The following is a 16,984-nucleotide window of genomic DNA, read 5'->3' on the forward strand; positions in this document are numbered from 1 at the left end:
TAGTAAAGATTCATCCTTAATCTTCTCAAAAACCACCAGCATGTCACTTCTCCACCTACAAAACTTTGATTACAAGTAATGATTGCTCCATGGTGGGCCTAAGCAAAGTGAGAATCCACAGAACCATTTTCATTCACTTTGCTCAATTATATGGAAATGAAGTAGGCAGGGTTTTCATTTTCTCCGTGACTTCGCCATTCCCCTGTTTTGCATTTTTACTGATGTTATTTATCCGGTAGCAAAGAAGAATGTTGAAAAACTCTGCTCACAAATTCTAATGACATCACAATTTTAAAAGCTTAAACTCCTAACTTAATTCAAGTTCTACGGTTGTTAAAAGTTTTCCAGAGCAGCAGAAGATGATTATCAATGTACAAGTATAGGAAACTCTCAAAATCAAATTGAGCATTAGATACTGATTAGTGCTTCTTAAGGCATTACATAATCAAATAGCAAACACACCCACGAATCAAATTACATAAGATTCCATAGTCTCAAAGCAAAACTCACTAATGATCAAATGGCTTCAAATAAAACTTGAGATAGTGATGGAAAATAATTAAGATTTGCAGCCTCGCACAAGAAAGCAAGGGTTCTTCTGGGCGCAACTGGGTAAAATCTTTCCGTCTCAGACTAGATTCTGAATGGCAAACAACAAAATCGAAATGATAATCAAACAGAATTTCAAAACAAAAATCTTTTGCTATCGAAACTAACTATTGCAGACTTAGTATTTAGTCCATGGACAAAAATACACAGACAAACTTGTGGATAACAAGACAACAGTTCGTACTAGAATAGTTTATACGATGCAAGTTAGGGAACTCAAGGCATATGTAAAAAAATGAAAAAGGAAAAACAAGGAGACCAAAAAAAAAAAAACTTTACATACCTCCTTCCAAAACAACTAGGACAAGCTTTCACGACACATCCCCAGTGACGTTTCGTAAAAATGGTAGATCTCAGGGATGTGTTGTACCTTTTCACGATCCACACCTCCTCGTATGGAAAACTTAAGTTCCTTTGATATATGCTCCAATGCCAATACTTTTAGTTTAGTGAGGTATTGAAGACCCTGTGGCATTGTGTTTAGCTCTGGGCAGTTATCAAGCCATAAAGATTGGAGATTTGACATCACCCCTTTTTCTATAGTTATCTTGTTCAATAAGGGGCAAGTACACAAATGCAATCTCGTAAGCTTTTCAAACCCTCTGCTGAAACATAACTCTCGGCCAACATATGCATTAAGAAGTGAAAGATTTCCCAGATTGGGCAGTGCTTCAATGTAAGGTAGTAAATCTTCTTCAATTCTAGACCAATGCAGATACAAATATGTGAGGTTCGGGAGTGAAAAGAACCAACGTGGTACATTTTCCAATTTGCCAACCAAAATAACCATTCGAAGGTGGGGAGGAGGTGAGCATAGTTTGTTTGTTTGAAGAACTTCCTCTTTATCGCTTGTCATTAGAAACAAGTAGTGAAGTTGCTTCATCTTTTGAATTGAAGCACATAGGTCCATCTCGTCTCTTTCTTTTACATTCGTAATTCCAATCCTTCTAAGTTGGGTCATATTACCCACAAGTCTAACAATGTTTCCTTCTAATTCAACACACGTCAAAACTTGCAATTTCTTCAACATACATATATTTGATGGTGATCTTGTCCCATTCACATATCTGAAGCCATTAGGTTCTTTAGTGTAACGATACATAATTAGATGGCGCAAGTTTTGCAACTTGGCAATTCCACTTGGAAGTGCCTCTATCTTTGAGTTCATGATATCCAAAGTTTGAAGGTTGCGGAGCTGTCCAATGGATTCAGGAAGCTTCTTAATTGGAGTTCCCCTTAAATTTAAGTATCTTAAATTGAATAAGTATGCAAGTTCTTTTGGCAGTATATCAATTGGAACATATTACAAATCTAGCACCCTCAACAATTTGAATCCAGAAGGCAATGTATTCGAGGAAGAGGATGAGGACATGTCAGTAACAAACACAAGAAAAGTACGAAGTTGTGCCATACCAGTGCCTAGTTTAATTTCTCCTCCAGTGGTTTGAGTTGACAAGCGGCGCACTTGAACTTCGTCCATAACTTCTTTTCCATCATGTACAGCACCAAACTTTTCTTTTTCTGATTTAGACAGAGCAAGCTCCCGCATAAGGTCGTGCATCTTACATGCTTTGGGCCTTCCACTTTCATTCCTCATAACAACATGTAGCATGCTACGGAAAATGAGCTCCATAAGATAGCTCTCAGCAACTTCTTCTGATGTGGCGCCTTTGACATCTTCAACAAACCCTTCAGCTATCCACAACCTAATGAGCCTCTTTCTTCGAATCAAATAGTCTTCTGCGAAAAGGGAACAGTATAGAAAACAGTGCTTCAATGGGTATGGTAAATCATCAAAACTAAACAACAAGATACTCTTCACTGGCTCTAGCAACGGATGGTTTGTTAGCTGCCAGTTTAAGCGGTTGTAGACTTTGATCCATTCTAATGACTTCTTGGAAGACATCAGACCACCTAAAGCCACGACTGCCAGAGGTAGGCCTTCACACTTTTCTACAAGTTCCTCAGCCAATGATTGAAGATCTGGTGGACAACATTTATTCTGGTAAGCTGAGAATGCTTTGCTGCTGAATAGCTCCCAAGCATCATTCTTTTCGAGGGGTTGAATGTGGTGAATATGACTTTGTACTCCAAAAGAATAGGATGCTACATCTTCTCTTCGAGTAGTAAGCATGATTCGACTTCCAAACTGTGTATTTGGGAGTGCTATCCTCATTTCTTTCCAAAGTTTGATATCCCACACATCATCCAATACAACCATGTACCTTTTAGACCCCAAGTAATTGACCAGCACCTGTAGCAATTCTCTGTATGTCATGGAATTCATGTCTGCAGGGACCTTTTCCATCCTTGCTTCGTGGAATTGCTTAATCAAGCTTCTAAGCAAGTCGTCAATTGCATAAGTTTGTGAAACAGATAGCCAAGCACAACAGTGGAATTGTTTCTTGACCCTTTCGTCGTTGAAGGTCTTTGCAACTAAAGTCGTCTTCCCTGATCCGCCCATCCCCACCACAGAGATAAGCGTTTGCTGTTGCTTTCCATTCATCAGTAGTTGCTTCTTTCTTTCAATCCCCACGAGCTCATCTTCCTTAATAAAGAGAGAAGATTCCGCTTGGTTCCGCATCCCTTTGCCTACATCATCACAAGTACTACTTGTTCCTTCTAATCCACCGACACTGTATCTCTGATTCCTCTCCGGAATGGCTTTAATCATTCTTGAGATTTTCCGCAACTTCTTTGACATTTGACGTCTGAACCAAACATTCTGTGGAATGCGAATAGTTTGGTGGAGCCACCTTGCAACTCGGCCCTTATGACATCCTTGCTCATACATGTGATACATGAACTCGTCAATGATGTCTTCAACATCATAGGCCATGCCTCTGACGCTTGCAACCCACATCCTCCCTCCTTCGCTGCGTACATTCTTGCCCTCAGCATCATTTAGGAATGCCGTCATGCTTACAAGCTCCTGCTTGATGTCATCAATTTCATCACGAACACCGCCTATGGAGGATGCTTCGTTCTCAAGAATGGTCACAATTTTGCCGATCAAGAAGTCTGTTGGTAAGGCCATATTAGCCTTGTATCCAAACTAGTTGCTGAGACAAATGAATCAAGTGACGATTTCAGCTGACAGTGGCAGCTCCTCCAATGTGATTTGAAATTGTATTTTGAGCACATCAAATGGAAAAATGATATCTCAGTTTGCCAATACGTAACAGACTGAGACAAAGATGTCTTTGTGTGAATTCATGGAAAGACTGGTCTTCTTTGTGCATCTGCTGGTTGCATATGCAATAATGTTGGAGATCGAAGGAGGTTGTGTTGTTTGCCGATGGGGTTGTTGTTTGTACTCCAGCTTGGCTGATTAAAAAATTCCTATAGCGTTTACTGCTGAAAGTCTTTAATTTTTATCATCAAGAGTGTGTTTGCTTCTTGATAAATTATTATACTCTCATGTTATTTATCTATCTGGTAGCAAATGTTGAAAAAGTCTTCAAATTTAGTAGCAAAGAATTTCAAAGGCAATATATTTTAATAGAAGCAGCTCATTACATGCTGGAAAGTTGGAAGGATGGAGTGGACTTGTATGTTAGAGAACCCCAACAAATATTTAACCCACCCACTTGTCTCATATAGTAATACAAGTGTGGGAAAATTTGCAATTTGGTGTGATTAAGAAAAGATTTCTAATTTCTTTAATGGGTTATTTACACTAACACCCTCTCCATGAGGGTTCAAAAATTATAACAACACCCTTTAGGAATGAGTTGGGTTAAAATATAGGCTTCGAAAAGTTTACACATTTGGAATTGCTTAGGGCCTGTCTATAACATTTTCATATAATGTTTTTAGAGAATATTTTTTAAAAATCAAAGCGAGAAAACAAATTTGCATTTTCAAAATTCGAGCTACAAAAAGCAAAGCTAAATCCATGTATCAGTTTCGTGAGCTGCATAATGCATGTATGGTTAACTTATTTGATAATCATATTTCAGTTTCGTTTGTAATATCTGTTGCAGAATCAAATTGTAGAAAAATGGCGCAAAGATCACTTTTTGCTTAGATGGAAATACTGATCTTCTTTTTTTCCTTCTTGTTAATCAAAGCCGCCATGTTGATAATGTTGGAGACTGAAGGTTTTCACCCAAGCAGCTATATGTTGTGCTGTATGAACTTGATTTTTGTTTGATGGCCTAGGTGGTGTTTTATTTACTTATGTATTTTAACAGATGGGGTGTTGTTTTATTCAGTAGCTACGTTTTTGTCATCCTTCCAGAGATTGTTGACAAATATTTGGTCAGGCGAGAAGACAAGTTCGTCATGGAATTGTAGCAATTAATTGTATTTGTTTTGTGAATTTTCATATCCCTAAGATATAATATCCAGCCAAAAATGCTAGACTCTAGATGAGGTTTTTTTTATTTATCAAATAATGTGTCAAATTGTCAACATACATGTCATTCTCATACAGAGCAGTGCGCCAAATAGATCTCAATTCACATATGGTGCATGTTTAAGTCGGATTAAATAAACGTTAAAGACGAACACTAGAGCATAAGCGACTAATCAGTTAATAAGTTAATACGATATTAGCCACTTGTTTGGGTCCTCTCGACATTTTTTTATCCCGTGATCTAAATCCATCATTTTATAAGTCATAATTGAAATATCATACTTACGAAAAAAATTTCACTTAAATCAATAAATGAGACCAAGTAAATAAAACACAATGTTGTTGATAAACAATAAAATGTTCAAGGCAATGATAAAATGCCTAGACAGTTTCATATTTTACGAGGATGATATTAGAATGAGGAGCAGTAACTATCAAATCAACACACAAGCACTGTCGCAGTCGCCTTTCAATCAACCAAAATGTGCGCCAACTCCATGACTAAATCAACGGTAGGTAATTGTGATTTTAGAAACTGTAGAAAGTAGAACTAGGGCTGTGCAGGAACCAAACTAATCCACTGAAATTGACCAATTCAATCTAATTCAATCCAATTTTCATTGGTTTCAACAACATTGGCAGACTGGATTGGATTAGAAAAATAGAAATCCAATTTGATAGGTTCGGATGGCAGATCAAGAATTGAAAATCCAATTTAAACCGAACCAATCCAATATACACATTAATATATTAATCGTATTTTCGAATAAATTAAAAACATTAACATATTAAATATATTATTATATTAATTTCTATTAAAAATTAATATTTTAATGTCATATCTTTAATCAGATTGAATTTTGTATTATATGTAATGAAAGATTATGAAGTTTTTTTGTGATGATTATTTTTTCATACAAACTGATCATCCAATCCAATTCAATCCGATCCATTCAATTCAATCCAATGTACATTGGATCGGATTGAATTGGATCCTGACATCCAACTATATTGAATTGGATTGTAAAATTTGTAATCCAATAAAAGATTGGATTGGTAAAAAATCATTGGTTTCAAATTGATGCTCACCCTTAGGTAGAACAACACATTAATTTAGATGGGGACGACGGACTTTCATGACAGAAAATATTAGAATTGCATAGCCAAGCAGGCAATCCTGTAAACAATGATATTAGGTTTTCGGAAAAAGGCAAAATCATTTGTATAACAGAAACAACATGCTAGTACAAGGGAATTTCTAAGAGTCTTGAACATGAGCAAAATTCAGTCAGTTCCTTCTCAAAGGTGTCCTTAAACATTTCAGACAAGTAAATCATAAAGATCCTTCCCATAGGACCTGATAGTGTTACATAGATCCAACGATACTTGACAATGAAACATGGTAGTGGCGGAAATGCAAAAGGGAAAAGATCCCATATAACACTATGTTTAGAGGTTTATTGCTTTTGTATTTTCTTCAAAAAGGAGTGATACGAGACTAGCCTAATATCTTGAACTTCGCTGTTAAAACCTACTTACATCTCTCACCACACCAAAATTGTCAGGGAGACCAAACATTACTGGCAAGTTGCAACAAATTGCCTAGAAACCAAAGAAACCAAGCTCACTGGCTCTCTCTTTCTCAAATGTCTCGAAGTACTGATAGATGATTGTGACTGCAAGCAGAATTCCCGTTCCTGAACCAATTGCACCCATGAAATCGGCCAACACTGTCAGAGCACCAATGCACATGCCTCCAAAGGCGGCAGCTGTGGGAATGTATCGGTTCAACTCTTTCTGCAAGTTTGATTCACGATGACCAGGCATCACCATTTGTTGTTCCTGCAAATTAGAAAGGAAGATGTAATTTAGCATGATGCATAGCTGTGTGTATAATACGCAATGCCACAGATTTAAGAGTAGTCAAATGCAGTCCTCAAAGAGGCCTTGGTATGCCCTGACTCTGGGATGGGGTAGCCTCCCCTCCCCCTAAACTTTTCTTCATTAAAAAAAAATAGAATAGTCAAATGCACTATGTATATAAATTGTGAATTTGGTAGGAATATAATTCGAGTGGGATGGGTCTGATCTGGCCACTAAACTCAAGACAAGACCATAAGGTCAAACAAATCGTAAGATATGAGAATACAATGGGTAGGAAAGTTCTGTTAATTGCCTCCATCATATGCTATGATTTTCTCCCTTGATTTAGTCTATATATGTTGTTCCTTCCTTTTGTAGCATTCTTTCTGTCTAAATTGGGTGTGTTTCTGTTTTTACCTCAATGAATGAATAAGATGAAGTATCATTTTCTATTTCATTACCCTCTCTTGGATTAAGAAATCGAAAATTGCAAAGAATTCTTAAATTTATGGCAATAAATAATTTCAGTATTTGGATTTATGTATGTCGAATTTTGTAAATGACAAATTACAGTGAAACGAGAATTCATACTCATTAGAAATTGTGAAATGACGCCTCTTTTGTCGGAAATTAAAATTGGGAATCTCGATCCCCAATTTCCACAAATTTATTTTTTTCTGCTTATCATTTAATAAGTTCCGTGCTTAAGTTGCCAAACAATGAATTACACACATACTATTGGAAGCATTGGTGGCTTGGTGGCTGCTAGTTGTGATTAGCTATTGGTGGTTGTCCCATTTACACGTTTGTTTCCCTTAATTTAGGGTGACTTGACCTTGTTACTTGTAATTAGAGTTTTCCTATAATTAGGGATTAAATCACGGAAGTTAAGGTTGTGGCGTGTTGGCCAACACCTCTTAGGCCCCGTTTGGGATTTTTTTTTTTGGCCAAAAATCTGCTTCACTTTAAAGTTAAGCAATTTAAGGTGTTTGGTAAAAATAAAATATCCTGATTATTTTAAAAGCAATGGCGTTTTGACAACAGCTTTTAAAAGCAGACTCTGGGTTACTTTTCAAAGCTGCTTTCAAAAGCAACAGAGATGAGCCTTTAATGGATTTTTTAATTCCTAAAATACCATTATTCATTTTAAAAAATGACACCACCTTCCCTTCCACATCCAACTCTACCACCTCCACCGCCACATTCACCACCTCAAAAACCACTACCACCACCACATCCTCATCCTCCGCCACCACCACCATAACCCCCACCCCCACCTGGTCCACCACCACCACCTCCACCTCCACCTCCACAACTGCCATCCCCACCACCACCACTACCACAACCACCAACTCCACCTTTATCACCACCACCACCACCACCACCACTACCACCACATGATTAGCACATAACACTTTCAACATTATGTCTATTTTAGCCATTATTCACAGTTATAACAGTTTTATATTAAAATTTACCAAATGGTTTTGACCCTACTTTTTGTACTAACAACACTTTAAAAATATTGTTTGCCAAACAAGGAGCTGCTTTACTTTACAGCTAATTATTTTCAAAGCACAGCAGAAACAACTTTTTTTTAAAGTGACAGCAATCCCAAACTGGGCCTTAGACTGGTCAATGGTTCTTAACCTAGCCAGTGGATATTAGCCTTCCCCAGCTCATGCATATATACCTTTGTAATCTTGTAAAGAAGATATAATGAGAAAACATATTCTCCCCATCATTTTCCACACGTACTTTTAACAATCCCCAGAAGAGGTTAAAGAAAATCCTCCATCATCCATCCAAACAAACAGATATATCCAAACAAGATCAGGCTAATCTAGCAACGACATGTGTGCTGCTCTATTTTGGCAACAACGTGTGTGGGAAATCAATGAAAAAACAAGTTAACAAGAGAATTTTGAAAGGAGATACTCTGAAATTATTTGTCTCTCACATAGCCATACTCATACATGAAGACTTAAGAAGGCTTTTCTAGCCCAAAGGCTTTGGAGAGCTCTCACGGTGAAAGGGATTAGTCACTGCTGTCGGCGGTGGACACCCTTGGATCTCATCAAAAAAAAAAAAGAACAAAAAAATAATGGTGGTGATTTTCCTACACTCCTTTTTTTCCCACTTACACTCCCATTCCCTAAATCCTAAAAACTATTTAAAAATAAAAGGGAATGTAAGTGGGCAAAAGGGGAGTGGAAAAATCACCACCCTTATTTTTTTGTTCTTTTGTCAAACTAGGTGGGCCAGAAAAGCAGGGAGTGTAAGTGGACAAAAAATAAACGAAGGAACGGCACAGAATGGTGAAATATTTAAAATACAAAAAATGCTTTTGGTTAATGTAAACATTAAAGAGTTCGTTTTGTACGTCAGACTGTACCGACTAATTTGAGTCAATTGCTACCTTAGTTAAAATTTTACTGCAATGTATCACTTAAGCTAACTCAATTTGTTTTCTCCTCCAAAATGTCGCATGTGTTTCGCATGTCAGATTTTTAAAGGACCGTGTAATAATAATCTTGTAATTAAATAGCCTTTCAAAAAGTATCACATGCAGTTGTTTGAGACGTTCAAGTAGGAAGAATTATACATTGCAACAAAGTTTTAGTTTAGGTAACAAATTGACTAAGCTTTTTCAATGAAAAATAATTACAACAAGACTTTAACCTTCTTATTATAATATGTTTTATGATGTGAGGAGTTGAATGGAGCATCTTTTCTTAATCATGAGTAGACAAATATATGTATAGCATGGTTGTAAGAATTTTCACTCTGCAGGGAGCTAATCCTGAAATTAGGGTTTGACCCATACAAAGCTTGGACCCCTTCCACGTCATCAATCCTGAGGTCCACCTTCATGGTCCTCGGACTCAAACTCGGGTACATCACAGCCTCCTTGACCGAGAAGTGAGCCAGCCCAAGTACATGCCCGATCTCATGGGTCGCTACCGACTCCAAATCAACGGCCGCCTTCGACTTGTCCTTTTTGAAATCAACGGCCCAGGATTCCGCCGCGTCCAATGGAACCTCCCGTTCTCTGGGGAGAAAGCGTGCGCCAGCACCCCAGCACCCCGTCGAACGGCTCCCCATCACCGTGGTCGCCCCGGTAGAACCCGATTTTTATATCTGCAGACTCGTAGGTCTCCGCCTCAGTGAAGTTTACGGGGATCACCGCCGATCCCATGCTATACATCTATTTGTCTACTCATGATTAAGAAAAGATGCTCCATTCAACTCCTCACATCATAAAACATATTATAATAAGAAGGTTAAAGTCTTGTTGTAATTATTTTTCATTGAAAAAGCTTAGTCAATTTGTTACCTAAACTAAAACTTTGTTGCAATGTATAATTCTTCCTACTTGAACGTCTCAAACAACTGCATGTGATACTTTTTGAAAGGCTATTTAATTACAAGACTATTATTACACGGTCCTTTAAAAATCTGACATGCGAAACACATGCGGCATTTTGGAGGAGAAAACAAATTGAGTTAGCTTAAGTGATACATTGCAGTAAAATTTTAACTAAGGTAGCAATTGACTCAAATTAGTCGGTACAGTCTAACGTACAAAACGAACTCTTTAATGTTTACATTAACCAAAAGTATTTTCTAGTATTTTAAATATTTTACCATTCTGTGTCGTTTGCTTTATATATGTAGATAGATTAAATTACTTTGATGCCCTATTGAGTGTTTTGGGCTTTTTTATATGTTTTAGGGGTTGGGTTTGTTGTAGGAACATATAATTTTCAACAAAGGGAGTGTAAGTGGACAAGAGGAGTGAGAACATATAATTTCCAATAAAGAGAGTGTGAAAATTAGCTCCCTAAATTATAGCTTGAGTTAAAAAACAAAGGAACTAGTTGATATATTTGAATATGTACACAAATAAATAATGTCCTTCGTTAGCTGTTTCTTAAATTTTGGGTAAGTACAACAACAATCTTCAGTACCCAAACAACAAAAATTAGTATATTCTAGTTTCACAAAAAAAAAAACAAAAAATACATTAATATGTTACCATACTCTCATCTGAACACAAAAATGTAGCATTTTAATTTAAATATATATATGTAGCTAGAGGGGTATTACCACTCGCACGTGCGAAGGTAGAAACCGAAAGAAAAAGGGCAAAAAAAAAAAAAGTGGGACAAATGATAGAATAATGACAAGATACTCTATCTACAACAGGTTAATATACCCAACGGGCTAATACATCCGCAATAAGGCTATTCCATCATTAACTAGGTATCGAACTCATCACAAATATATTTGAATATATTCAAAAATAAAATCTTATTAAATGAAGACAAATACCACTAAACCAAATGCTAATCAGTAAAAAAAGGTGATTTCCCAAAACTCTTTTGCTTTGCTATGCACAAACAAACAATTTTACTTATTAAGCAGTGCAAACGTCATCAACATGACTCAAGCATAATGCAAATATTCCTCGCAAAAACTAATTTATTATTTTCTTGCCGCCCCAATAATTTCAAATCTAATCCTTTGGTAAGATTCTAGTAGTAACTAACTAAAACAAAATAAATAATAGGATTAATGTGACCCTAGTTCGATATTTTTTCTCTTTTTAACCCTCAATAGTGTCACGGATCGCACTTGAGCGTGTGCTTTCGTGACTCCGTTGGGACATCCATGCGCTTATGAGGTAGTCCAAGTGTGGAAGGGGCAAGGACTTAAGAGCTAGAATGGTTGGTGTTGGCCGGGTTGTGCGTGTGAGGGGTATTTTGGGTATTTCGGAAGGTTACGGGAGGAACCTGAAGAAACTCAGAACACGAAAGATGTTCGTAATGACGAGATACACGCTATGCAACTGACGGTTCGCCATTCGGAGTTCGTACGAAGAAGTTATGCCCAATTATGACTCCTCGTGCATAGGTGATGTTTCCTCCTGGCAGAAGGCTAAATGCATAAAATGCTATATAGGGGGTGACATGGTGTCATGCTCTCCACCACCCCTGGTGCTTACACCCTTGTGGCACTAAGCGAGCATCCTTATGACATTGGAGGTTGTCATAAGGGCGGGCATGAGATTGTTGAAGGATAATCTATGTCTCCGAGGGAAAGGACTTCCCGAGGACAGTACGAACACGCGGGGCCGTTCGTATTGCGCATCGTTGGAAAGAGTGAGGTCAACGTATGGCATTCGCTATGCCGTCGGCTAGCGAGGCATTTGACGAGACTCGATGGACTTGGCTTGGGTTCGGCCTTGTCCAAGATGGAAGGAAGATATTCGGATGCCGGTACGCATGGGTTGCGACCCCATGCAAAGCATAGATGGTTATGTGGGACATTCGGAATACATATGTCGCCAAGGCTTGGGCGACATGCGAGCGTGACAGCTTGCGTGGATAGCTTGAGGATGTGGGCTATCGTGGTTGCTAACGGATGACCGACAGAAGTGTGGGTAAACCGATGGTGTGTTGGATCGCCATGTCTCGACTTGGACATGAGCGAGCCACGAGTTTGGCATGCGACGTGGTCGATGCAGTTGACGTGTCTTATGCAACGCTTGATGTATGGGCGTCGAGGGTTCGTTGCCGGATGCGGGGTGATTGTGTTGTCACAAGGAAGTGTGACTCGTTGTCTAGCCATAGGGCTTGGCGCCTATGGGAGACGACACATGATGGTGAACCTCTCGCGGAGTTGTGAGAGTCATGAAGTGGGGAGAAGGCTGACTGGGATTCGAAGGGATCCTGGGCCGCACGGGAGCGTTTGTGCGAGCGAAATCTGTGATTTGCTTCCGCCGCGCCGCGTCGCACGCTCGTCCCGTGACAATAGGCATCTCAAATAAACTGGTCTAACTAAGATTATTAGTTTATACTTTTGCGTAAAATATATTTTTTTTTCTAGCCAGGGGGTCCCATATATTCTCGTTATAAATTGGAGGAACGTATTCGCATCAATGCATGCAAAACTAATCTCCTTGTCTCCCATATTGCTCTTCCTTGTTAAGATCAACTCAATCTTTCTACCTCTCCAAACACCCAAACAAAATGGCTGAGACAGCTCCAGTTCTTGTTAACCACAGGCCTTTTGAACCAAACCCTATCCTCTCCCTTCACTCCATTGACTCATCCATCATCAAACCTCATGATTCCATTGCGGTTGTTGATGATGTTGAGATCCCCACCGTTGATTACTTCATGTTATTCTCTGATGATCTTGATGAACGATCCAAAGCCCTCGAATACATAGGCCATGTCTGCAAGGACTTTGGCTTCTTCTATGTATGCTTGTTTCTTTTCGTTTTGACAGGCTTTTTCTCTGCTTTTATACATATCCTAACTAATGCCAAAACTTTCCTTTTAGTATTTTTAGTTTCGTACTTTAATCATAAAATGAAAATACCAAATAGGGTTACTCGTTTCCTTAATATTTTATTGCTTTTATTTATTTATTCTGTACTTCTTCTATATTTTTATAACTATTTTAACAATATTACAATCTGGGGCCAACGGGATCATGTGCTAATGGCATATGAGTGAGAAAAATAGTGTTATATATTTTGCAAAATTTTTCTTGTCCGATGTTGTAGGAAATGCTCTCTTGTCTAAATTTGGACTATTTAATGACGATTATAGTTTGACAACATAACATTTTATGTTAGAAAGTTTGACCACAAATCTCCAATATCTTTATCAAGTTAAGTTTCTTGCTTATTTCTCTACAAAAATGAACTTAAAGGTTCAATTTCTATTAATTCCGTAATTGATCGGATTAACTCTAATACAAGCCGACATGACCCAAAAATATTAGAGAAAATATGAACTAGTGAAGTTTCAGTTAGATTTCATACCTTGGATCTGAAGTATCAATCCAAGTAGATCCATATAGAGTATTTCCCTAAACTGGAATTGAAATCTTCTTTGACATTGAACATGTGAAATATTTCATTTCATTTCTTCATTTGGCATGCAATATGTTCATTGTTTTTTTTTATTATTTGTATGATATTACAAATTGTTATGCTCTGAATTAAGTATTGAACTCATTACATTTCAGCTGGTAAACCATGGCATATCCGATAGTGTGTTTGAGGGTGTTTTCAAAGGAATTTCTGACTTCTTTAATCCAACGGAGATAGAGAGCCGAAAGCAGTACGAGAAAAAGAATCCAACAGATAGAATTCGATGGGGCTTACGATCTTCTCCTGGAGAGAATAGGGAATATCTCAAAATCATTGCGCATCCCCAGTATCACTGCCCTACTAAACCAGCTGGTTTCAGGTATATGATTTAATTTATCTACTATATTAAGATATTCTCTATTATTCGAGTAAATCAATATAAGGAAAATCCAGAAGTAAGATATTTTAACCCTTGTCAAGACAAGGATAAATATGGTCAAGATCCGCAGTGTCGGGCATATTCTAATGGTGCCAGGTAAATTTTTTGTTTTTGTTTTTGTTTTCAACAGTGAGTCCATGGAAGAGTATTTCAAGGGATTGCGAGAGGTAGTACAGGGTTTGGGAAAGGCAGTGTCAAAAGCCTTGGGATTTGAAGAATGCTACATAGAAAAAGCTTTTAAGCTTGGAACGGGCTTTGATGTGTCTGCCATGAACCTCTACCCTCCAAATTTCAAATCAAAAGGTTCCATTGGTCTACCTGACCATACTGATCCTGGCTTCTTTGTTTCACTCATTCAAGATGTGAATGGTGGCCTACAAGTATTTTCCAATGATGGAAACTGCATCAATGTCAATATTCCCCCTAATGCCATTTTTATAAACCTTGGGGACCATCTTGAGGTACAACTCTATCCCTTAATAGTTTGTTATATCTTTACTTATATCTTCATAATGATGTTTTTGTTATATCCAACTTCACTATGAGCGAAATACAATTTTCTTTCGGATAATTAACCAGTAGAGAATTCATCCAACTAAAAAAAAAAGAGATCAAAATGATTCTGGAGTGAAGGCTCCCTAGTACTTACTAATTGTCTTGATTTAGATATTGACAAATGGGAAATACAAGAGCCATGTTCACCGAGTGGTTGTGGACAACAACAAAGTGAAGAGGATCTCAGTGTACTTCATGGACCTTCATTGGATGCATTTGTGAGCCCAGCACCAGAGTTTGTGGATGACTCTCACCCACCTGCATATCGTGGAATGACCTACAAGCAATCCTTACAAGCTAATGGCTCCGATGAGATCGATGTCCAATCTAGCATTGAACAAATTCGTCTTTAAAAGCTTGATCTGCAGACAGTTAAATTGCGGGGTGTCAATAAACTTGAACAAGTACAAGTAATTGGTTCAAAATTTGTAGTTATAGAAACTGCAGTAAGCATATATGTCATGTGGTTCAAAATGTTATTTCAGTTGTGTGGGGTTCATTACTGTGTTGTCTGAATAAATTTGTATTTCCTAATAGATATTATGAAATGTTGGTAGTTAGTGTGAAATAAGTGACAGGAATCAATAAATCAATGTTCTAATTTATGTGCACTGATTATCTTTTTCTCATAACCTACCGATAACATATTGAGCACAGAAGTTAGTTTTCAAGTGGTGTCAGAGAATGTTTTGAATCGTTACTGCAGATTTCTAGTTCAAATTATCTTTATAATGAAGCACCCATCTTACCTTCCAGCTAAGAGACTGATTGAATCGCCCACCAACATATGACGCTAGTATGGTGCCTAGAATTGTATTGGGTTGGATAACTATGTTGAAGAAAGATGGATTAGTTATGAGTCTGCAAAATAAAATGCACTAAAATTTTTGGAGAAAATTCTGTATAGCAGAGAGAATTTTCGTAGGGACAAATATTATTGGCATAGTTAGCGTAGTGATAAGGGCAGGAGTTACCCGCTAGGACTTAAAAGCAGAACAAGAATAAAACTTGAGCAAGGTTGAGCATTGCTTCATGGAAGTCTTAAAGAAAAAGTAAGCTCTACTTGGTTGAAACCTGAGATGAAACTATTTTGACTCAGATAGGATATAACCCCAAAGTAAAACAAATTGGCTGTCTACATGGTGTAAATCCAGCACCTCCACAACAAGGTTACAACTTACGACAACGACAACGACCAGTAAACAAGAAAATTTAAATATAGCAATGACAAAATGCCCTTCTAGCATCCAGAATAAGGTTACTACATACATAAAATTCTCTCCAACATATAAAAAGTTCTCCCTTTTTCATTGTACAAAACTTTCCCGAATAAAAACTTTGGCATTGGATTTGATCTTGCTTTTCCCTACCAAATCTGCCACAACATCTGATTGATGGGTTTCAAAAAGATCAATCACCTTCAAATTCTGAGCATGCTCAAGAATATACCTTGCAAACTCAATTTCATTAGTCCCATTAGAGAGCTTTATGGTTACCTCTGTAAGCTGGCCAATAAACGCAAGATTTTGCATTTTCCAGTATCCCATATCAAACCCAGATGAGTAGAAATTAAGACAAGAAAAAACACAAAAATTTAATAACTTGACAACTATATTCTTGAGATAACCATAGGCAACCAAGACTTTCACTTACTTCATATTTAGCATCCCCTCCGAATGGGCTACACTTTATGTGCAGAGTATTTAAATAAGACATTGCTCTAAGGCCATCCCCAGTGGGGGCTCTATTTGGGGCTCAACCACCACAAGGCTCCTATATATACAAACTCTCTTTAAAAAGGCATCCCCAATAGTGCAAATTTAGGGCTCTAAAACTTAAAGCCCAACCGGAGTAGTAGCTAAATGTATGTGCTTGGTTGAAGCCCTTGAAACCGGGTGGGTCCCGCTAGAAAAAAAGCTGCAGCCCACTTTCTGCAAGTCTCTCACTTGCCATGCGATTGTACAAAGCCTACTTGCCATTTTTTTATTTTGTCAATAGCAGCTGACCCAGCATGCTAAATCAATTATTCAAAAGCTGTGTAAACAGCCATATTGTCATACCACTTTTTCAAAGGCAACGGCCATATTTCCATGCATGCAATTTAGTTTTTTTTTTAATGTTTTATTATTTAAATTCCATTGTACTTTGTTTTATTATTTAAACTCCATTATACTTTGTTTTATTATTTTAAAAATGTTCTAGTTTGTTTAACTTAATGAAATGATTGAATTCAAGAACATTGCAATTTAGTTATTGAATTCTAAACACA

The 16,984-nt window shown here is 37.6% G+C and overlaps 2 pseudogenes across 2 annotated transcripts; one reads left to right on the plus strand and one right to left on the minus strand.

Moving 5' to 3' along the window:
• Positions 1-378: 378 nt before the first annotated feature.
• On the minus strand, positions 379-3,662 carry LOC148291096 (disease resistance protein RPM1 pseudogene; annotated as a pseudogene). Its single transcript, XR_015826139.1, has 2 exons — positions 893-3,662; positions 379-640 (listed from the first exon to the last, which is right to left on the minus strand). The product of XR_015826139.1 is annotated as a disease resistance protein RPM1 pseudogene (transcript).
• Positions 3,663-12,814: 9,152 nt separating this feature from the next.
• Positions 12,815-15,119, plus strand: LOC110744986 (2-oxoglutarate-dependent dioxygenase 19-like; annotated as a pseudogene). Its single transcript, XR_015826636.1, has 4 exons — positions 12,815-13,101; positions 13,877-14,100; positions 14,291-14,621; positions 14,827-15,119. The product of XR_015826636.1 is annotated as a 2-oxoglutarate-dependent dioxygenase 19-like (transcript).
• Positions 15,120-16,984: the final 1,865 nt, after the last annotated feature.

Source organism: Prunus avium, chromosome 8, assembly GCF_965620075.1.
Source record: "Prunus avium chromosome 8, drPruAviu1.hap1.1, whole genome shotgun sequence".
NCBI classification, from domain to species: Eukaryota; Viridiplantae; Streptophyta; class Magnoliopsida; order Rosales; family Rosaceae; genus Prunus; species Prunus avium.